The sequence below is a fragment of the Lissotriton vulgaris genome, chromosome 1_1, assembly GCF_964263255.1.
Source record: "Lissotriton vulgaris chromosome 1_1, aLisVul1.2, whole genome shotgun sequence".
Classification (NCBI taxonomy): domain Eukaryota; kingdom Metazoa; phylum Chordata; class Amphibia; order Caudata; family Salamandridae; genus Lissotriton; species Lissotriton vulgaris.
In genome coordinates, this window is record NC_141685.1 from 1,995,573,438 (window position 1) to 1,995,597,130 (window position 23,693).

Here is a 23,693-nt window from a genome sequence, read left to right on the forward strand (position 1 = left end):
CCTGAGCCCAGGGACCGCAACCCCCGGGGGCTCGACTTTATTGACATTGCGGGGGGCAAATAGCCCCCCCTGCAGTCCCAGGGACCACCACCATGGGGCTTTTTATTAATAACTAAATACCCAGTGTGGGGGGGGCTCAAGCCCCCCCACAAGCCCTGGGGGCTGCCATCTCCCCGGGGCACTAAAGATTTAAATTGAGGAGTCCCTGACAGACCCCCAGGACCGGTGACCACCACCCCAGGGGGCTTTGTAAATTATGGGAGGGGGGTCACGCTGCCCCCCCTCCTGGAGCCATTGATGGCCCTGGGGACCACCACCCCCCAGGGCCGGCTCATGCATTGTCCCGGGGTGCCCTTCCCCGGGACACTGTAGTTTGCAATGACAGGGCAGAAGCCTTGCGGATCCCACCCTGTCATTGCAAACTGCTTTGCTTCATTGAAGCGAGAGCAGGGAAACCTGCTCTCGCTTCAATGAAGCAAAGCAGATTGCTTTTCCACATGGTGAGCAGCATGTTAAGCTGCTCCCCCTGTGGAAAAGCAATGCTGGCTCCCGTAGGACACGGGGAGCCGGCCGGGACCATGGGGGTTAGGGGCCCCCGCCACTGTACCCAAAGGAGAGCACCAGCCCAGGGGGATGGGGTCCCCGGGGCTACAAGTGGCCCGGGAGGGGGTCACGCGGCCCCCCTCCCCAAAAGTAAAAAATACAAAATATAAAAAAAAATAGTAAGGCCGGCCCAGGGGGATGGGGTCCTTGGGGTCATAAGTGGCCCAGGAGGGGGGCCACGGGGAACAGTTTTTAAAAACAAAATGTTTTTAAAGCAAAAGGCCATGCCTCGGGGGATGGGGTCCCTGGGGCCGATTAAGGCCTCAGGAGTGGGCCACGCGGCCGCCTTCCACATTTTTTTAAATAAAAATAAAAATTAGGGGGCAGGCCCTGTTGGATGGGGTCCCCAGGGCCAAAAAAATAGAAAAAGAAGGGGGGCTACACAGCTCCCCTTCATAAAAAATAAAATTAAAAAAGACCGGCATCGCACCGGAGGCCACGCCCCCTCCTTTCATCACTCTGCAAACGCGCCAGGGGGTGCATTTGCAGAGGGGGAACAAATTCACCCTGAATACTGGGGGTCCCTGGGGGCCAGCTAGCCCACCAGGAACCTCCAGGATGCGCCAGGGGGCCACGTTGCAGAGAGGTGTTGTGAGGGCCTGCCCTTTTTTTACACCTCTCTGCAACACAGCTCTGTGGTGCTTACTGGAGGTAGCTGGTGGGCTAGTTGCACCCCAGGGACCATCAGTATTCAAGGGGAGTTAATCCCCCAACTTAAAACGTGCAATGGGGTGCGTTTGCACAGTGGTGAAGGGAGGGGGCGGGCCTGAGTTCACATGTGTGCAAACACACCCTGTGGTGCGGTTTAAGTTGGGAAATTAATTCCTTGTCAATCCTGAAGGTCCCTGAGAGCAACACAACTCACCTGTTATCAGGAGAGACCTCAGTGCTGCATCTTTGAGCCCAGTACTGATCCTGAAAAGTAATTCTAACCCTAACCATACTTACCAGTAACTTGCATTTCCTTCCATAGGCTAACATTGACTGGTTTCACTTGGAAATTCACAGCCAGAGAAGGACCTGATGACCAGGTCTTTTATTTGACTAATTTTAAAATCTCTTTACTCCCTTCACGGAAGTGCAGACATTCAGCATTATTTGAGCCAACAATATTCTGTAACGCACCCATCAACGGAAGACCGGGCTGACTTTTGCTCATCCTATTGGGAAACATTTGCTAGATGTCATTTTCTGTGCAGACATTTCGAACTGTGCAAAATTTGAGAATCTATTAATTTTATAAAGCAATGCACAGAATGCATTAGTTTACGGAAATAAACGTTGTTAGAAATGGGATTCCTTGTTGGCTGAAGTATGCACCCAGGAAAGGGAGGAGCCACCACTCTAGTCAGGGTAAGCTACCCACACAATAAGATAGTCTGTGCTCACCCTTTGGTAGATTGGCACAAACCAGTCAGGCTTACCTATGAAGGTAATGTGTAAAGTACTTGTGGAACACGCACACACACACAGTAACACAATTAATGCACCACAAACAGACTCTACATAGGTTTAGGAAATTAGAGAATATTTATCTGAGCACAATGAAACCAAAAGCAACAAAGTTCCAATCAGTAGAAGTCCATTTATGATTTTTTAAAGATTACATCAAAAATAGTACCGTACTTAGAAGCCACTAGTGGTCAAAAGGTTACTTGAGGTTGTGAGGGACTGGTGCAAATCCAAAGTTGAAGCTGAAATGAAATAGGCTGTTTGTCACAAACAGGACAAGCAAAACAAAAAGGTACATGTCTCTAGTTTTACTTACAAAGCGCCCTGCCCTTAAGAATACTTAGGGCCTGCCTTAGGGGTGACTTATATGTAATAAAAGGGCAGTTTAAGGCTAAGCAAGTAGTTTTAAATCCAAGTTTAGGTTGCAGTAAACTGCACACACAGGCAGTCGCAGGCCTGAGACAGGTTTGAAAGACTACTTCTGTGGCTAGCACAATCAGTGCTGCAGGTCACTAGTAGCATTTGAAGTACAAACCCTGGGTATATGGTATACCACTTTACAAGGGTCGTATAAGCACCAAAAATATTCCAATCAGGTATACACCAATGTCATCATATTTAGGGGAGGAGTGCATGCACTTTAGCACTGGTTAGCAGTGGTAAAGTGTCCAGAGTCCTATGGCCAACAAAAAGAATCAGCAAAAATGAGAGGCAAAAGTCAAAAAGTTGGGGAAAACGCCATCCTAAGGATGACCGGTCTAACAAACATTCTCTGCACAATTTTAGTCATCTACACATACATTTGCATATGTTGTATTTTCTAAACAACTCTCAAGAAGCATAGTGTAAAAGGTGTCTAAAAGATGAAAGCTGGATAACCTACCGACATAAAAAAAAATATTTGTATTTGCTTGAGTATTTGTGCATGTAGCTCTCAAATGCTTCTTTTTCAATACTACACTTTTCATCAGAATTGTCTTACAGTAATTTATTTTTTATAAACGATTGGAACTGGAGTGATCTGAGGTAGTGGTGTGAGAAGGTTGACTCTTTTTCAATTTTGGTAACTACTTTCTTTCATTTTTTTTTATAAATACCTTCATCTTCATCAAACCCTCCAAATTCTCTTAATCTTTAAACCCTTCACCCCAAAGCCAAGGACCCTTTATCCTTAGATTCTTCACCCCTAAACCAGTCATCACATGCATTATTACAGAAGGGGGTCTTTATTACCCAGTTTGGATCTCTGACCTGCAATTTAGCCCCGGGACCCTAGTTTTGATACCATTATCATAGTCCCTCGAACATCTGAATGTGCAACATCTAGATAAAAAACAAATACCATAGAAAGATTGTGGGGAAACAGGACGAACAAAGCAGTTTGAATGTAAGCCGTGCTTTCCTGCTGTTTGAATTGCGTTTATATCTCAGACCTGTTCTGCTTTTATTCCAACTCTTCCTGCAAGTCGACGTCATGCCTCCCGAAGCTCATTAAGCATGTTTTGGTGCCATATAAATCTCTCTGCCTCACTCACTTAGAAACACATGGCTGAACCAACAGGCACATGTGGTGATTCCCAAGGGAGGCGATGCTAAATGAGGAATCGAAGTCGTGCGGTGCGTTTTATGACGGAATAATTTGAAGACATCTGTCGAAAGGAGAGCTGGGAAAACAGCTTCTGAGGGCTTTATAGCATTACACGGGCTGTTTATGGGAGAATAGCTTTCCTCGCCTTATAATCACCATTTATCCAAGGTGGCAGCGTGCGGCTGTCAAAACACAAGCATCATCACACCGGCGTGATAATCCTCTGAAGCTGTTTTTAATAATCCTGTTTCCGGCCAGCCAAGCCCTACACAGATTAACATTCATTCATAGCCTTGCGGGTGCCCCATTGATACAACCATTTGCAATCCCTGAAGTCTGTCAAAAGTGTGCTTGAACATTATAGTCACCACTGCAGGTCCCAAATAGTCGCATACTATAATCACTTCTCGATATCTCACAATGACAGCCAGATATGGGGTGACAGTGACAAAGTTCATCCCCGAAGATCTCGCCACCGTTTCTCCCTCCAACCTATGCCTGCCCCGGACCATAAACGTTAAATGCAATATCTCAGAATAGACCACCCAGTGCAGTAAGCAGCTAAGTAGACTACGATCATAAGAAATATCATGCAGGTCCCTGCAGGGCTGCCAAAAGCTGAAAATGATAAACTGCGCTCCTCGCGCACTTCATCATTCATGACACTGGTTAGCAATGCGTCCCATAGCATGATAACTGCACCTCGGTAGTCATCACTCGTGGCATGGAAACACTTCCCACATAGGATGAAAACAAAGACAACACCCACCTAACCACACACCCTACACAGTTTAGAGCATGCTGTCCAAGCAGGTAAGCACTTCATAGCCCCACCTTGCTATACAAACTTTGCAATAAAGCACAACAGCAAAATGGGTTGTAAACCACGAAGAAAAATCATTTAGCCATTCATAGGTGAAGAATGTGTGCTACTACACGTTGCAAAAGTGACGACATACTCGCTACTTTGTGGCACAACTAGAAGTAAATGTTTTTCCCCATGTGACACTTTTTTTTCCCTCTGCATTTCATGGCTTCCACCAGACCCACCACTTGACATCCCCATTCCTAGCCTCAACTCCTCATGGGTAATACTCATTGTTTAACACCAAACGCAGGTGGAGCAGGGATCAAACGTGGTGGCAAGGGCAGGAAGAAATACAGCTGTTTGCCACCTGGCCATGTGACTCTTGCAAGTGTTCACACAAGGGCCAGTCAGCTGATAATGTAACAAATATAGTTTCAATTTTGTAACGTTAATTTTAGGTTGGTTATAGAGTTACATTTTGTATTTTCTTATGCCATTGTTTTGCTCTCGTAAATTATATGATTTAATATGTATGTCTTATTGTTGGCTAGAAGCGGGCACCTGGCATTTGTGTGTGCATTACTGGTAATATGGAAACAAACAGATGGGCTCGCTGCGCTGCGCCTGGGGTGTGACTGCACTCTGGCTTTGCCAGGAAAGGCAATCCGTTGTCAGCTAAAGTGGCATCTCCTGGTGCCATACTCAGTCAGCATAAACAGTCTCTTCTAGTAAAGACTGACAGCCCAGCGCCGTTTTAGTTGTATGGACATTCGTTTTGACTCTAACCAAAACTTGAGAAATGCTGGGAAATGCTCCAAGAAAATTGCGTGGCTGGAGTCTTGCTTGCTCCTGGAGCAGTGCTGCAAACTGCTGAACAAGGCTTTAAGACCTATGGTCAAAAGGTGTGGGGAAGTCAGTGGAAGTTATTGTATCTTTTCCCTCGGTCCAATCAGACACGCCCTAGTAGGAATGTAGTTGGAAGGGACCATCCGAGGAATAATGTCCCCTGGCGTCTTCAAACGCTCATTCTGCAATGCCTATTGTTGGTGATTATTAGAGATGCAAGACTGCACGAAGAGAACCGTTTTTATTCTGTCCACTGGATGGCCTGTTTAAATACTGCCATGGGACTGGGATATTGCTACTTGTTAACCATATTAAAACCAGCAGTGATTTTATTATATTTAAGCATTTTCTTTAACCTAGAAATATTATCCGCTGCGGTCATTATCGGTAAATACCCCTTCCACGAGGTTGGACTGGCCTATAAGGCAATCTGGCTGATTCCGAAGAACTTGTCTAAAAGGTCTGTTTAGGGGCAGTTTTTGGGCTGTTTGTGGGTCTGTTTTATAGTCTGGTGGGCCATTTTGTATTGTTGATTTTCCTGATATTACCAAAAACATGACCTTCAGCAAGCACAAAGGCATGCAGTCTGGCATACTCTGGAAAAAACATATACATCTTGTCTTTACAACTTCAAAACTGCCTGATTTGTAAATGTGCGACACTTTTTAGCACTGATTTACTAATGGGGCACTTTTATTTTGGTGCCTGGGCCTATTATCTGTCTGTTTATGGCTGTTTCCCAGTATTATTATAATGATAACGATCATTCATATACATACATCACTAGAGGCTCTTGGGGCTGAAATATTAGTTTGAATTTTCACCGAGCTGAATGGCACTCATTTGATCACCTTCAAAGGATGAACATTAACTTAGTCTTGTCCAGATTCAAACCAGTAACCACGATCTCGTCGTGAACAAAAAACCGACTCAGTACTCTTAACTTTGGTCTTGTGAACCCATGGAGAACAAGCATTAAAAATGCAATAGGTCTTGCCTTTCATTAAGTTAAATCCATTTGCTTTGCTATACAATACCATTAGCAAAGCAAAAAGCTTTAACTTAATAAAAGGCGAGACCTATTGCATTTTCAATGCTTATTTTAGCTAGCTGGTAGTGTAATTATGGGAAATTTATATTTAGCTTTCCAAAAGTATTTTCTTTATTTTAGCTTATTAATGATTACAAACGCAATTGATCAATTGGTGTGGCGCTCAAATTGTGGCTTCTTAAAGAGGGAAACAATATGTGTATTGACGCCTTTTTAAAAGCTGGGTCATGTTCAAAATAGAGAGCTTGGGACTAGATCCCGCAAGGAGGCCCTACGAATTTAGAAAACTGACCCGCGGCCCCTGTTTGCATGTGGAATGGCGAAATTTCTAGGTTGGGCATGGCGTATTAGATCCATTAGGCTTTTGCACCTTGTTTAATATGTATTTTTAGACTGTTCTTATGTAATTTATTTGCGCCATTTGCAATATGAACTGTATGCATTCTATTTATGTATTGGCTTTTTAACTGTTGTTATCTATTTGTAATGCTTTTTAAGATATGTACATATCGAAATAAAGCCTAATTGACTGACTGACAAAATGAAAGGTGTGCACTTTTACTCACACCCAAAAGGATGAAGCTTAAATTTGTGTTCACAAAGCTTTCACTGAGCACTCACACCCCAGCAGAATGTACAGCCACTTGATCCAGTGTTGTTTCTGCAGACAGGTCTGCTTAGTTTCTTTCAGCAAACAGCAGCCTACACGCGGGAATATAGAGGTCCCCATGTTGGAAAAAAACGAGCATACAAGTCCCAGAATCCAGAGCACTATCGATCAGAAAGAACAGGACGGACAGGCGGCCAATTACCCGTGGCCTTTTGGGAACCCTGTACATTTTTAAGAAGAATGAGGCCGAAGAGTGCCGCAGGTGTGGATTTCACACCCGGAAGTAATGCCTGTTAGGTGCACTCCTGTCACTAAAAGTCTTTTTAGTATGAGACCAGGAGCTTTTCTTGTGCTATAAGGTTGATTAAGAAGGTTTCATAATTCTCAGTGTGCTCCAGATATTGAGCAGGATCCCTTGCTCCCTTACTACAATTTACCAAGTCTCTAAGACATCCCATGTATCACTCTGACTGAACGAGTTAAGTATTTAGCATTCACTGGGAGGTTGGGAGAGGATGCATCATTGTGGTCAAATGCATGGCCACTAACGCACTCCATAAATGCTCTTTCATAAAGAGTGAAGCTCACGTATGAGATGTTTAATTAGTGCTAAGCTGTGAGTTTAGATGACAAGCAGCTCTAAAATAAAGGAAATTACAAAGAATGATTTTCAACTCTTTTTTGGTAGTATTGACTTTTGGGTTGTGGTTAATTTTCATTTTCATTAACAGAGCACCAACGCCTCTACCATACGTAAATTATGGGTTTTGTGACATCAATGATCAGGCCGATCTTGACCACATATTTAAGTAGAAAATAGAAGTGAGGGACTAATAAACTACCAAGCAAACACGCATTTGGCTTCTTTCATCTCCACCACAAAGTGTTTTAAATTATTGAAGATTATTTTTCCCAGGCTTTCCTTGCTTTGCTTGATGCTATAGGGAAAGTATTTGCGAAATGCCTGTTAACATTAATATCTGACTGAGTAGAGGGGGGTCAGTTGCTGCCATTGGAGCAAACTGGTTTCCGTAAGCGTCACAGCACAATGGATAACTTATCCGCCCTGCAGATAATTTTGGATAAATACATAGGGGCTCGAGGCGGAAGAGTTTATGCTGCGTTTATAGATTTCTCCACAGCATTCGACAAAGTTGATCGCCCCCTGCTGTGGAGAAAGCTATCTTATCTCGGAATGCCCTCATTGCTTTTAGATTTAGTTAGGGATCTCCATACTGATACCTGGTGCAGGGTATTATTGGGTGGCGAAAGAGGGCTATCCCAGGCGATACCCACTGCAAATGGATTGAAACAGGGATGTCTATTGGCGCCACTATTATTCTCTCTTTACATCTCGGACTTACCTTCGTTTTTGTCTTCAAGCGATGGTAACGCCCCAGTACTAGGTGATCCCCAATTGTCTGTATGCTATATGCGGACGATATTCTGATACTGGATTTAACACCGAAAGGTATGAATAATCGTCTACAAGCACTTCATATATATGCAGAATATCATCACCTGAAAATAAACGTAGCAAAAAGTAAAATCATGTGTATGGCAGGTAGGAGAAAGGCGAAATATGAGAACTTTAGGTGGACGGTGGGGGAGACAGGCTGGAGGTGGTGAATTCCTACGTGTTCTTAGGGAAGATAATATCTGCCAATTTGAGCGATGAGGATCATGTTGCTAACAATTCTCGAAAGGCTCTTGCCCAGGGTAAAAGTCTGAGTGCCTTATATTGCGCGACGGGGAAAAGACATTTCCCTTATTTGCTAGAGGTTTTTCGCGCAAAGATTTCAGCATCCCTGCTCTATGGTGTTGAATTAATTGATCTAGGGCAATGGAGTTTTCTGCATACTGTAGAGGGAAAGATCCTCCGACAACTAGCCTCAGTTAATACTACCTGCACAACGGCTGCTCTTAGATTGGAGCTTGGAATCCATAGTAGTTGGGTGCAGGCTCTTGCAGGGATTGTCCGCTGGGTGTCGTGCATGGCTCGGGGGGAACCCGGAACCATGCGGAGTCTCATGAAAAAAGAGTTGTTGGATCCTTAAAAGAACACTCTAGAATTGTGAGGAATTTTAGAAAGGTGGTTGAATACCTTCAACTAGATGAATTAACTTTGTTTACATTGTCCCCAGGCCAGTTGAAGGCTGTTTTAAAACTGGCCACTTGGAAACTGAGTTTTAGCCTTGACAGGGAGGTAATTCTTGCAAAAAAGGGCCCCTCACCATTTATTGACTCCTGCCTATATAAGAAAATGCAACCGTACGTGTCATGGAATATACCTCACGGAATACGGCGTTTCTGGTTCCTCTTAAGGCAGGACCACCTTCCTCTAAACAATTTAACATCTAGATGGTATGGGTCCCCTGCAATTTGTCATCTTTGCAATATGTTCACCCAGGATGTTGTACATGTTCTCTTTATATGCCCAGCCTTGTGGACAACACGTAGAAAGTGGTTTAGACATATATGTTTACAATTGGGTCTTTTATCGGCGAGCTCTTTTTTAAATGCTTTGTACAATCTGCCCAATGAAATGTTTTGCTTTAATATATTTAACTTTTTTAAATGTTTTCTAGATATCTATTAGAGGGCTTGGGAATCAAATGCCTAATAGTATATGCTTTTTTATCTTGTTATGTAAAGTATGTGTCTGTACAAATATATGTTATATTTTTTTATGTGGATCACTTTTGAGTTCCAAAACATAAATAAAGAATTGAAATTGCCTGACAATACCTCCTTGATTTTTACTACTGGCACCCTAAGCCCAATACCAACTGATGTTTTGGAGAATGTGTGACTCTCACACCAGCGTGTGTGAAATGATGACAACCATCCTTCCCCCAGTGCCACCAAGAAATTAAATGTAGTTTAAGTGGATGGGGCAGCGGAAAAAGGCATTTAAAAGTGGGAGGGTTGGGTACGAATTGAAACAATGTTTGGGATAATGTGTGCATGAATAGTCAACTTTAAGTAACAAGTACACAATTATTTTATGTGTCTTATTGCTTACAAAATTATGCGTAAGGGATGTGGATTTCTGCCGAGATGTGATTTTAAGTATGTTTGGACTTATTTGTGGCCGTAGATAACCCTCACTGGCAAAAAAATAAAATATTAATAATGAAGTAAGAGAGCAGTCTGATGAAAGAATGTGGACATTTCAGGGATTTCAACAATCGATTTGAAATTATCTTCGCTTTCACCCAACACTCCCCATACGCAGGTACCCACCACAATCTGAGTAGTGGTGTTTGCAGGTACTTGATGGACGCGTCACATATCCTTGCGTTGCCACAGAGTTCCCCACGTTGCTCATAGCCATCAGCGAGGCAGACCATATATAACAAGGTGCATGCACCAGCAGCGGCGCAGAGGTCTGGGGCCCACTGACCAGATTACTGCTGTGTTTTTTATTTATAAGAACGTTCAAGGGACCCTTTTACTCCTTTGCACTAGGGCCCAATTGCCACGCCACAGGGACCAAAGGCTGCATTCGAATACAAAAGGAAACACACCGCGCGGAAAGAGAGAGCCTGACTCGAGGCCGGTATGGGCACTTTAATGTCACACTTTACCACTGTGCTTTAAACTTTCCGAAATCTCTTGATATTGATTCCACACAAGGAGTTCTGAGTTACCCCGAAGCGGGAAGCCCCCGTGTGCCACTCGCGGCAGAAACCTTTTTTAGCCAAATGTACTTGGTATAACACTGCGCCTGGCGGCTAGTTCTATGTCTTGTAGAGCGAGGAAATAGGTCTTTTAAATACAACACCCTATGCGTTTTAGGAAAGATCTGCATGCGGAGCCTGCCCTGCGCACGGCGCAGCTGTGTGGTCTTCAGCATCGGGGTGGGGCATCAGGTGGGCAGGGCTGGGCTGACTGAATTGTCATGCGCAGTCAGTATAAACTGTAAGTACGGAGGCGGTGGGTCTTAGTCACACACAGTGACCGAAATGTAATTGCTAGTCTGTGCCTGCCACCAAAGTTGCAAGACAAGTGTCAGGTGAGTTGGTGAGAGAGTAAGATGACAAGGCAGCTGATAGTAGTACTACTAGTGCAGTCAAACACTATATATTGTGTTGAGTTTCAGGCTGCATATTACTCTTGTCTAGTGCATTATTTGAATTGAGTCGCATCCAGGTGTTTATAGCACGGCACGGTTGTAGCTGGTTGTAGCTGAAGGTAGTGCGAGTTTCTCTCAGTGGGGCGATCTGGTGTTCAGTGGGGGGAGGTGTGGCACTATGGCCACAGCTGTCGATTTTGGCACTGGGGAACCAGGTTCAGCCTTCATGACCGGATGTATGTCGTTACAACGCATACTTTTACAACGCATACCTTTATAACGCATTTTTTACACCGCAACATCCATTACAACGCATTCCATTACAACGCATGCCATTACAACAATTTCTTTGAAACTACCTTTACAACGCATTCCACTACAACGCATACTACATTTACAACACATACCATTACAACGCATACCATTACATTGCATGTATGGTAAGTATTGGATAGTGTAGGGGTAAAAATTACTATTCTAACTCCAGGGGGGATGCAACAGTAGAGTAAGTGTTGGATAGTGTAGGTGCAACAATTACTATTCTAACTCCAGGGGGTGCAACAGTAGGGTAAGTATTGGATAGTGTAGGGGTAAAAATTACTATTCTAACTCCAGGGGGTGCAACAGTAGGGTAAGTGTTGGATAGTGTAGGTATGCGTTGTAATGACTGCGTTGTAATGACATGCGTTATAGTGGTATGCGTTGTGGTGACATGCGTTATGTAATGTAAATGTACATGCATTTATATAGCACAAATCGCCGACCCGGTATCTAAGCGCTTGCTTAGGGAACCCGTCCTGGTATTCCCCTGTGAGATAACCCCGGCAGGGTATCCACAAGGTGAAAGCCAGGCATCCCACCACGAGGGGCCGTTGTGGAGATTAAGCAAGCTATTGCCCAGAGTCGCAGAGTGTGAACCCGTGAATCAAGTAGGCACCGGAGCGAGAATTGTCGAGTCCATGGACATTTTAGGACTCAAGACCCGCCGAGCTGGGAATTGAACCCAGGTCTCGGGCTGACCTCTGCTTCCAGGTCTGCCTCCTCTAACCAGTGAGCCACACTTCTCCACTCTGCCTCCTCTAACCAGTGAGCCACACTTATCCACTATATATATAATGGTTGCATTGTAATGGCATGCATTGTAATGGATGTTGCATTGTAAAAGTTTCGTTGTAAAGGTAGTGCGTTGTAAAAGTTGCGTTGTACATGTTGTTTCCCTTCATGACCAGTCCACAGACCACTCTCCTGAAGGAGCACATTCCCATGCTAGACCTAAGAAGGCACTGCAAGACCTTAGAAGCCCTGGTGTCTCAGCACCCGCAGGTTGACCCTAGTCCTGACAAGTGTGCGTTAACTTTGAAGGCCTGTCCACCACAATCCATACTGAAGTTCACCTTCAGTCTTGTGGGCAGGCCTACAAAGCAGCACCCCCCCGAGCAACAGTGACTCTGTCACTGAGGTCACAGGACTCTAGAAACCAGTCTGCCTTACCCATTGGTACCTGCATTGACCTTGTTACGGCAGTAGTAGTGCAACTCTCCAGGGATAAGCAATGCAGGATTTGCACACACACCAAACTATGTTTGCAAGCGTCACTGTCTCTCTGCTTCATGCACAAGCACTTTTAACACGTGCAGACTGCTTTGGAGCAACTGGAATTATACAGCTATGGGGAACAAAATGATGCCACAGTGTTTGCTAAATTATGTAGCAAACAAATGGCTGCAGCGTAATGTGGTATATTGTCCCCTACTTTATTATTTTGACTTTTTACACATACTAACTGCCTTTGCAAAGATTTTGCCTCATTAGTGCCAGTGTAACATACAAATGAAGCAGTGAGAAAGGTGACCAGTCAATCTTTGCAAAGGGTCCTGCACTTTGCAGCAACACAAGTCACATTTTTTAGTAACCTTTGATCGTTTGAGCTACAAACAATGTATTAGTTATAATCGTCAAATTATGCAGCAGATGATGCATTATGTGACAAATATGGCAGAGCCATAATAATGCGGAATACATTTGCAAACTAGGATATTTCGTCATTCATGTTTGAACTGCTTTTGTGGAAAAGGGCAAGAGAAGTTCTAATGACAGAAACTACATGGCTCGGAGACAGACAGTTTGTGATTCCACTTTTGAGCATGTGTGGGACATTCTGTGATTGGAAATTTATCCCACTTTGTGAATGTATTTTAATGTCAATAACTCATATGAAACCTTTAATAAACATGTGCATCCATTAGTTGAATTAAATAAGATAACAAGCTGCAACTGGTCATTGAAATGCTAAATAAAAAATAGAAATAGGGATATCCTCCTTCTAGCTACACCTCTGACTCCACCCACTGACCCAATCTTCAGGTTATTACTACCCTCTTATTCTCTGCCGACAGTTCCCCTACTTGTTCCCCCCACTTTGATCACTGGTTGGGTTCAGTTATTTTTTCTCTTCAATTCTCTGCAGTGGGGCTGCTTTCATTCAGGGACCTGGGCCCCGGATTTGCTTGCATGCCATTTGTGAGACTCTAGCCAGCACAGACTCTACACCCATCATAAAATAAGACTTACTTTCGTGAAATTTTGCAGATGTGAGCCTGGGGCCCTGCAAGGGTATTTTATTCATTGATGCTTCTTTATTGAGGGTCCGGTGTCTCTGGATGGGATACGGCATATGAAAAAATTGACAAATGGGTTTTTCAACAACCATTCTCCATTACAGCTTGCTGGGAACTATGAAAGTGGACAAACGGCAAGACCCAAATGTCTTCAATCCCATGCCTTCTCTGGATGAGCAGAGTTCTGTTACTATGGCAATGTTAATTTTTCATTGTGCTGAAAATATCCAATTGTGTTTCGCATTCAGAGTAAATTGTGCATGCCCCTATTTCTTTTTTCTGCAAAATTTGTATGTAGATTAGGCAATACTTCAGTGATTATTTGTCTTCAGCAGTGATGTAACATAAGTTCCCACAGTGTGAGGTGCAGAGTTTCAGGGGCCCCCTCAGCAAAAGTGATAGGTGTTGAGGAGGGAGCCCCCTCCATGTACTTCGCCTGACGCGTTTTGGTTCATCTGTGAATGAAGCAGCCTATGAGTAAGAGGCGTTGGCCTCGAAATGCGCAGGCAAATAAAGAAAGTAACTTCTGGAGTGCTGTATTGGCTTGTTGCAAGAACAAACAGGATAGTGGTTTACTGTCGAGTGCGTCCTCAAAGATTTCGGGTGTTTGGTGAAGAACTATATATATAAATATAAATATAAATATATATATTTCACTGAAAAAACAAATGTTAAAAGGATGTTTTAGGTAGGTGAAAATGTCAATTAAAATGTACTGTTTTAAACAAACAAAACCACTGAAGTTCACCAGTTATAATTATCTCAAATAACTATAACTTGTGCCCCCACCAAGCACAGTGCTGTTATCAATGATATAATTTCAAATGTTGCAGTGATGTTATCAATGATGTTATAGAACAAGGTATGAGTGGTGTAATATGTGAGGCAATTAGCAGTGTATGTAGAGGGCACAAGTTATAGTTTTCAGGAAGGAGCAGAGGTGGATGGGATTTTTTTCCTGCGAAAGATACCCTTCCTATGGAAACATGGTATAACTATAACTACCCAGTGTTTAATGATTATATATATATTTTTTTCCAATATATATCTATACTACTATAATAAAGTAAGAACTTTCAGGCTTTGAGGCGGGTAAACTCGGGAACCACTGCGCCAATCTACACACCCGATACAGTGTTGAAATCGTCAGGGTGTGTAGATGGTTATAGGCTATATAAATGTCAAAATAAAACGTTATTTACAATATTTATATTTTTTTTAAAAGTAGTCCCCCCCAAAGTAGCGCCGGCCACGACGTGCGTGCTCACGTGACCACGGGGAGGAGAGGCGTCCGAGGAGCGGCGGATATGGCACGGGGGAGGAGCGGTGACGTGAGGCCAGCGGCGGTGTGAGCAGCGGACATGGCGCGGGGGAGGAGCGGCAGCGGACAGGCGGTGAGGAGCAGAGAGGCAAGGAGCGGTAAACTGAGGAGTGGCGGATCAGGTAAGCTTCCGGGCACAATGTTGGGGCAGGCGGGTGTCAGGCCGCGGTGAGGAGCAGAGAGGCGAGGAGCGGTAAACTGAGGAGCGGCCCATCAGGTAAGCCTCCGGGGACAATGTCGGGGCAGGCTGGTGTCGGGCCAGGCGTGGGACGGGGATTGGCTGAGGAAAGTTCACAAGATCCACCACGAAGACAGGTGAACGCACCTTACACTGGGGCAGCCGGGGGTCGGGGCAGGCGGGGGACGGGGCGGGCGGGGGCACGGGCTTCTGGGCAATGTCGGGGCAGGCGGGGGTAGGGGAAGCCTGAATGCTCCCGGACAAGGTCGGGACGGGCAGCTAATATATATATATATATATATATATATATATATATATATATATATATATATATATATATATATATATATATATATATATATATATATATAGTGAAAATAAACAAAACTTGCAAATGTGTTAGAGGAGATATATGAAATATTCTCACTCCAATTGAAGCAACTGCAGAGAAAGTGGTGGACTTTGGAGAAGTTCGATTTTCTATTTCCACACCGACATAAGCAAAATCAGAGAATGCATTAGATTCTGGAGGGATTAAATTTCCTATTCCCACTCCAATCTAAGTAACAGTAGAAAAAATGTTGAACGTTGTAGAGATTAGAATTACAATTCCCACTTCATGGTAAGCACAATCAGGGAAAGTGTGGGACTTTATAGGAGTTAGATTTACTATTGCCAATCCAACATCAGCAAAGTTAGGAAAAGTGTTGGACTTCAGTTGGTTTACATTTACAGTTTACAATCCAACGTAACTAAAACCAGAGAAAAATTTGTTTTTATGAAGTGTTAGATATCATTCCAAATCATTCCCATTCCTAATCATGTTTTGGCGCAGAATGACGAGTTTTGGTACCTGGACATTATCATCACCTACTCGGAGGGGGAATTTATATCTCTCAACACACTCCGGCAGCTGCAGACATTGCAGGAGGATGTGAACCACTGGCTTGCTGCCGATTTCCTGTGTTCAAGATGATGGCCCTCCCACGCCTGTTGTATATGTTTCAGATCAGCCCCCACAGAATTCCATCTAGTGTCTTTCAGACAATCAACTCCGAACTTTGAACCTTGCTGTGGGAGGGGGGAACCCCACGAATAGAATTGTGAAAGCTTCAGCATGGAGTGAACGATGGAGGGCTGGCAGTTCCAGATATCAGGTGCTAGTACCTGGCCTCCCAACTTATAAATATGTGGATGGGTGTTCTCTGACTCTTCAGAACCGGCATACGGCTGGATCAGGATGCCATGGGAACAATGGGTTACCTGGGAGTGCTATGTATCAGAAGAGGCCAAAAAGGGAACTTTTGGGACACACTCAGGCAGTAGTGCAAGCTTGGCGGGAAGCGACAAAATTGTTGGTCTGGGAGGGCAAACTGAGGACTCAAACTTCCCTATGGTCCAGTGATGGATTAAGAGAAGTGGGATGCCTGCAGGGCTTTGCCCAATGGAGTCTCATTGGGATTGATAGCTTGGTAGATATCTGCCGGGAGGGGGCAATTATCGTGTTAGAAGATTTGCAGTCCAAATATTAATTGTCTAATACCGAGCGCTTTCGGTACCTGCAGATGCGACAAGACCTAAATTTCTACCTACCTACGGGTGAACAGATTCTCGAGAGCTCCCTACTCAAGGACTGGCTCCTCCTTGACCCGAAGGAGGAAAAAGCTATTTCCTGCACCTACCGTAAACTTCTTAATAACTTGCCCGATCCTTTGGGCCCATTGACGGAATTGCGGAACACAGACCTGGGGCTTTTAGAGGATGAAGACTGGGCAGAGGCACTGCAGTGCCCCAGGGGGATAGCCATTCTGCACGCTTCAACTTCATACAGACCCGCATTTTTCAGGGGTCAAATATCTCAGGATACTATGACACAGATGGGGCCATTGCGACTCAGACCGCTGCGCCGAGTGTGCGGGAGGAGGGATCCTTCTTTCATATTATAATGTGATTCGGCGCTATTGGGAGGGAGTGACTGGAGTCATAGCTGTGGTCACTTATCTCCAGGTCCCACTGGGCCAGTCAGAACTAGCTCGTAATCCCAAAGTGCAGGCCTTTCGACCCTTAGTATTACGATGCACGGTTTACTGCATGGTTTACGTGCTGGCCTGTCAGACATGGAAACCATGTTGGAAAGCGTGTTTGGGGGCCCCTGGCAAGTCCCCCTTGAGTGTGCAGCCTGTGGTTGGAACCCCTGTGGGCACCTATGGTACCCCCTCTGTTGATTCCTGCACCCCGTGGCAGCCACCTTGAGGTGCCTGCCATAGGTGCAGGGATGAACAGCACCTCCAATTTCTCTATGGGAGCATGTATTACAACCGGTTTACAGCCATAATGCATGCTCCAATAGGGAAATGTAGGAATGCAACTGTGTAGTGTTCGGTGACATCCTAATTAGGTCTGTCGGTCCCAGGACCAACACGGTGTCGGGAAGACTTATAGCGCCAAGACGCCAAGTAGCGCCAAGACGCCCAAGGGTAAATGTTGCGCTTTAGAAATGTCAACAAATAAATAAATAAATAAATAAATAAATAAATAAGACTTACGTCTGCCCGACATCATATTAAGGTCCTTAGTCTTTCCCACAGTGCATTTAGTCTGGCATATATTTACCCTGATCTACATTACATTTACTTTGCCTCACAGAGCATTCATCCCACCCTGGGTGCATTTAATCTGCCCCATAATAAATTTAGACTACCATACAGTGCATTTAATCGGCATAGAGATAGTTTGCTTAATCCTAGAGTGCATTTATTCGGACCTACAGTGTATTTATTCCACCCTGCAGTGCATTTAGTCAGACCTTCGGTGCATTTATGTCCAGCAATGCATACCGTCTACCTTGCCACCTTGTAGTCCATTTAGCATTCCCACAGTAGTACAAATTCACATTTTCATGAACGGTTGTGGGCTCTGTTTGTTTAAGAGTATTTGAAGTAGGTGGATAACATCTATTTTGTATATAATTTCTTTATATTGGCGATAACTGTATTGTTGAATTGTGTTAAGAGCGAGTAGCTCATATTGATTTTGGTTTTGTCGTCTGTGGCCCTCCCACAAATAATAACTCAAGGCATTGGTAATAATTATTTGACTTAGTTATATTTATATGGTCTTTGATGCTTATCATTTTAGGTTTTTCTGATGACAAGTATAGAGCATTTAGAAAACAATGTCATGGTTTTCGAAACTTCTTTGCAACTTTAATCCTGTCTGATTAAATTCAATGCCCCGGTTTATTTGTATAAATTATTCTAACTTTATGCATACTACCAAAGGAAAGAACAAATGTGTATACAACATAAGAAACACAAGAGAATTTCATTATGTGAGTCTTTGCACAAACATCATTTAGGTAATTTAAGTTTTAAGTTTGTTAAATTCCAAGCATGAGAGTACCATAAAGCCTCTTGGCGGGCACGAGAGGTGCAGCGAATACTGACCCTAGATTTGTAATTCGTAATTAATAAATATGATATTAACTCATTACATTGTTGCATCCTGACGTTATACCATGCAAAAATAAGACCTTCTAAATGCATACAATATTTAAAGATAAAAGGGGTAATCGTGTAGCATAATCTTGGAGCATCAAAACATGAAGAATCTAATTTACATCAGTAAAATACTGATGATCATGTGCGGGAATAAAAATGCAATAATAAGATAAGAAGAAAAAGATTATCAATCCTGTTGCAGAGTCTTAAGGGGGGCATTGGTATTCAACTTCCAATCCAAGGATTTCTAAATAAAACCCAAATTAAATGTATCCAAGCATTTATGGTTCAGTCTCGCTTATCTGTGTGTACTAACTTATGTTCTTCCTACCCCTTCACCCACAGACCTTAATTCCAAAGTAACCTTCATTTTCTTAGGGAGCATTTGAGCCTATGTATCGAGAAGCACAGGTGTAGGTACATTTATATTAATATTTTCCTTCTATATATTCTGACCAGTTTGACAAGCATACTCCTGCCTCTGCTCAAAAAACACAAAACAACTGTGAGGTTAGGGATGGCTCTCACAGTGCCCATGCTGTACCCAGTATAAATGCAGTCCCAATACAGCAAGAGTGTCAATGTACAGAGCAGATAATTTGGTATGAAACAACTCACTTTTGAGCCAATTAATAAGGCTATAAGCACACACTTGATGATATTTCAAGTGTCATCACATTTTGAATAATATATATACTAAGAACTTTCTTTTTTGGAGCAGAACCTCAATAATGGTGACATAAGAAGTGTAAGGGAGGTCTCATTCCATTGCACCATTGCCAGCTTTTTACAATTCTAACTGTATTTGTTACACAAGGTTAAACATATAGGATCCATGCGCCATTGTAATATACTGACATAATATCCCACAGGTAAAAAGCATGTGTAATATCAGCAGCACTTTGATGTATCCACCTGCCTCCTGCCCTCATGTCTTTACACTGAACACCACTCTCACTCTTCAAGAGAGTGTGTTTATCCTACAAGCCCATCCATAGGAAATCCCTTGTGATACTGGTATAAAAGCTTTCCTCCTCATACGGGACACACGTTCAAAGATTTCTGCACCACAAGAGACCAAGATTTTAAAAATAGAAGAGAAGCCATCCATCTCAAGTTGCATATCCATAATCTGGAACTCACTCCTACTGGTCTTGACAGCAACCACTCGCCCCAGGCACTTCTGTGCAGAGCTGAAATGCACCCAATGGATAAACATCTCACCTGTGAAGTCTGACAATTATCCATTACCACAATCAACCATGGTCATATCCAATGATGACTATGCAGATGTGTGCTGCTGTCTGCTGAAGATGTAGTTTGCTTGTAACCCAAATCTTATTTGCCTATCAGGGGGCATATTACACAAAGTGCCCCAGGGAGCAGTGGGCATTTGCGGCTGATTTGCACGCCCTCGGGCCACTTTGGAATTACAGAAGGGGCCATAGACACTTGTGTGGCCCTTTCTGTAATACCAATAGAACTGGCGCACAAAACAGCCCCAGCACTATCTTCAGGGGGTGTTCCCTCATTTGCATGGGGCGTGTCCCATGTAAATGAGGGAATCTCTTTGTCTCTGGACTCGCGCTGTATTACAGACACAGGCACCGAGGCAAAGAAGCTCTCAGGAGGCACACTGACAGCAGCCCTCTGGAGGGGGAAGTGGGGGTCGTTTGGACTCCCCCAGACATCCCTTTGTAGGCGGGTGCAGTCACTGACCGCACCCGTCGTCAAGGAGTTCTCTAATCCACTTTCAAAATGCAGGCGAGTTGCCTCCTGCACTGTGAAAACACGGAGCGGCTTTGAAGCAGCCACTTGGTTTTTCAACAGAATGGGCTGCCCCTAGGGCAGCACGAGTTCACTGCTGTCCTGAGGGCAGCGCATTCATCATAATACGGCGCATTTTCCTTCATTGCGCTGGGCACACCTATTTAAAGGTGCGCCCATCGCAAGGAATGGAAAATGTCGGATTGTATGGGCAGCACAGCTGTTGCAAGACGTTTGTGTGACAATCACCCACTGGGGAGTTGGCTCCACCCACATGTTGGGAGCCAGGAAAACCTGCTTTGATTGGGCAGAAGTTCTGTGTATCCACAGAGAGCGCTTGCCCTCCACACGGCTGTGATCATTTTGTTTATTTATCCAGCTGCCTGAGCTTGAGCATTCAGGATCACTGTGATCACACACTTAAGTGTCTTAGCTGTGATAATGCTGTTTTTTTCTGGTGATAGCATTAAAGAGAAGAGGGCAGATATTAACCTACTCCCCCCCCAGCTATTTACTTGTAATGCTTCACATTGCCATACAACATTTTTTTAATGCCAGACCCATTGGCATTGCCAAAGCTGGCTTAAAATGTGCTTTGCCAAGGCTGCCCTGACAGACCTGACTCTTGTGCAGTACTGACATGGGTAGTGAATGTGAATATCAACACATGGGAGCTTCTATGTGTGTCGTAAACCGGAGTCAGGGCCGGCCTTAGGCATGTGCAAGCTGTGCACCTGCACAGGGCCACCAAATCCCAGGGGCCACCACATCAAAATATATCCTTAATATAATAATCCTCTGAGGATGGATACATATTTGTGTGGGGGCCCCTGGCAGGGATGTGGTGGCCTCTGGCTCTATTCAACTTCCAAACACCATGACCCCCCCCCCCTCTTCACTGGCCTCCGCGCTCCGCCCCACCCGGACCCCCTCTTCCGGGGCCCCCTACATACGCTCCCTGTCCAGGGCCACCATGAACCTAGAGCCGCCCCTGCCGGAGTCTCAGAGACCAGGACAGTGTGTTCGTAAATGGTGACTGCCGTTTTCCGTCCCGCGCGCTCTACCTGCTCTCAGCTGCTTTGCTTGTCATCGGCACGCGGACGCCTGCCACAAAGCTGCTTTAATGTTTCATAGAGCGCTGCGACAGCGTTCCTGTTCGCCCCGCCCTCCTCATCAAGGCGGGCCGATGCTTTATACGCCGGGGTGTCCTTTCTGCAGAGTATGAAGACCTTGAGCATGGCACACCCCTCCGCTCATTTCTTACTTAGTTGACATTTTGGAGCCATACTGTGTGACAGAAACATAAATTGTTATCAACTGTTCTCTCTCCACAGCCGCGGCTCTGACAGCTTAATGTGTGTTCCAGGTGCTGCTTTTAGCTCATGTCCCGCTGCTCTTCGGATACGGCACATCTGAGGATTGCAGAGCTTTCTGCCTGACCTTTAGAGACGCTTCCTAAGAAAATGTTGTTTTTTAATTTAACAACTGAGGTTAGCAGATTCATCGCAGCATTGCCGAAGGCATATGCATGTTGGCTAAACTCTCACTGGAGATGCCTGGAGATTACCAATGACTGCCAAAAGCAGAATAAAACGGTATTTTCGAACATATCATTCAGCATGTAAAGACAGGACAATACTTAGGAGTTGGAACCTATCGTAGAAAGAGGAAAGTACAGACCGCATTCACCTTCTGTCCCTGCACTTTGTAACACCAAATACAGCTGCACAGTGGTGGGCCTGCATGTTCAAAAGAAGGCATGGCCCCCACAAATCAGGGACTCCCCTCTGGACACAGCGGGACACACAGCGAGGCGGAGAGGGTACTCCCCCCAACATGTAGTCTACATTTTGGATCACTGACATAATATAGAATGCCAAAATATAGACTTACCAAAATATAGTCACCAAAATATAGAATGCCAAAATATCGAATTCCTATCTACAAACAGGTAGGTACAAAAATATCGAATCCAAAATATAGTCTGTAAAAAATATAGTCAGTCAAAATATCGAATTTTTTTAAATGTATTAAAAGTAATTTAAAATTAATGAAATAATAAATATAATTAACTAAAACATACTTAAAAATACTCAAATAACCTTAAAATTAAGATATAATTAATTTAAGTTATTAATAAAAAATGCACAATATTTTACCGTAGGATAGCAGGAGGGTAACATTTAATATTACCACTCCAGTGAGTGCAACAGTAGGGAAAGCGTTGGATAGCGTAGGGGTAAAAAATACTATTCCCACTCCAGTGAGTGCAACAGTAGGGAAAGCGTTGGATAGCGTAAGGGTAAAAATTACTATTCCCACTCTAGAGAGTGCAACAGTAGGGAAAGCGTTGGATAGCGGGAGGGTAAAAAAATACTATTCCCACTCCAGTGAGTGCAACAGTAGGGAAAGCGTTGGATAGCGTAGGGGTAAAAAATACTATTCCCACTCCAGAGAGTGCAACAGTAGGGAAGGCGTTGGATAGCGTAGGGGTGAAAATTACTATTCCCACTCCAGAGAGTGCAACAGTAGGGAAAGTGTTGGATAGCATAAGGGTAAAAATTACTATTCCCACTCCAGAGAGTGCAACAGTAGGGAAAGCGTTGGATAGCGGGAGGGTAAAAATTACTATTCCAACTCCAGAGCGTGCAACAGTAGGGAAAGCGTTGGATAGCGTAGGGGTAAGAATTACTATTCCCACTCCAGAGAGTGCAACAGTAGGGAAAGCGTTGGATATTGGAAGGGTATGAATTACTATTTCCACTCCAGAGAGTACAACAGTAGGGAAAGCATTGGATAGCGTAGGGGTAAAAATTACTATTCCCACTCCAGAGAGTGCAACAGTAGGGAAAGCGTTGGATAGCGTAGGGGTAAAAAATACTATTCCCACTCCAGAGAGTGCAACAGTAGGGAAAGCATTGGATAGCGGGAGTGTGAAAATTACTATTCCCACTCCAGATAGTGCAACAGTAGGGAAAGCTTTGGATAGCGTAGGGGTAAAAATTACTATTCCCACTCCAGAGAGTGCAACAGTAGGGAAAGCGTTGGATAGCGTAGGGGTAAAAAATACTATTCCCACTCCAGAGAGCGCAACAGTAGGGAAAGCGTTGGATAGCGGTAGGGTGAAAATTACTATTCCCACTCCAGTGAGTTTAACAGTAGGGAAAGTAATGATTTAATATATTATTAAAAATAAATTAAATATCAATACCAATAAAACATTAATTAAAATTAATAACCAATTTAATATTATGTAATAATTAATTAGAAATA

The 23,693-nt window shown here is 44.0% G+C and overlaps 1 protein-coding gene and 1 non-coding gene across 2 annotated transcripts in view; both read right to left on the reverse strand.

Annotated features, from left to right (window-relative positions):
• The window catches only part of CAMK1D (calcium/calmodulin dependent protein kinase ID), a 1,555,766-nt gene that overhangs the window by 1,248,232 nt on the left and 283,841 nt on the right, over positions 1-23,693 (reverse strand). The gene's annotated exons all lie outside the window — the stretch shown is intronic.
• Positions 10,517-10,659, reverse strand: LOC147751514 (U11 spliceosomal RNA). The gene has a single exon (XR_015300292.1). It is a non-coding gene; the product is annotated as a U11 spliceosomal RNA (small nuclear RNA).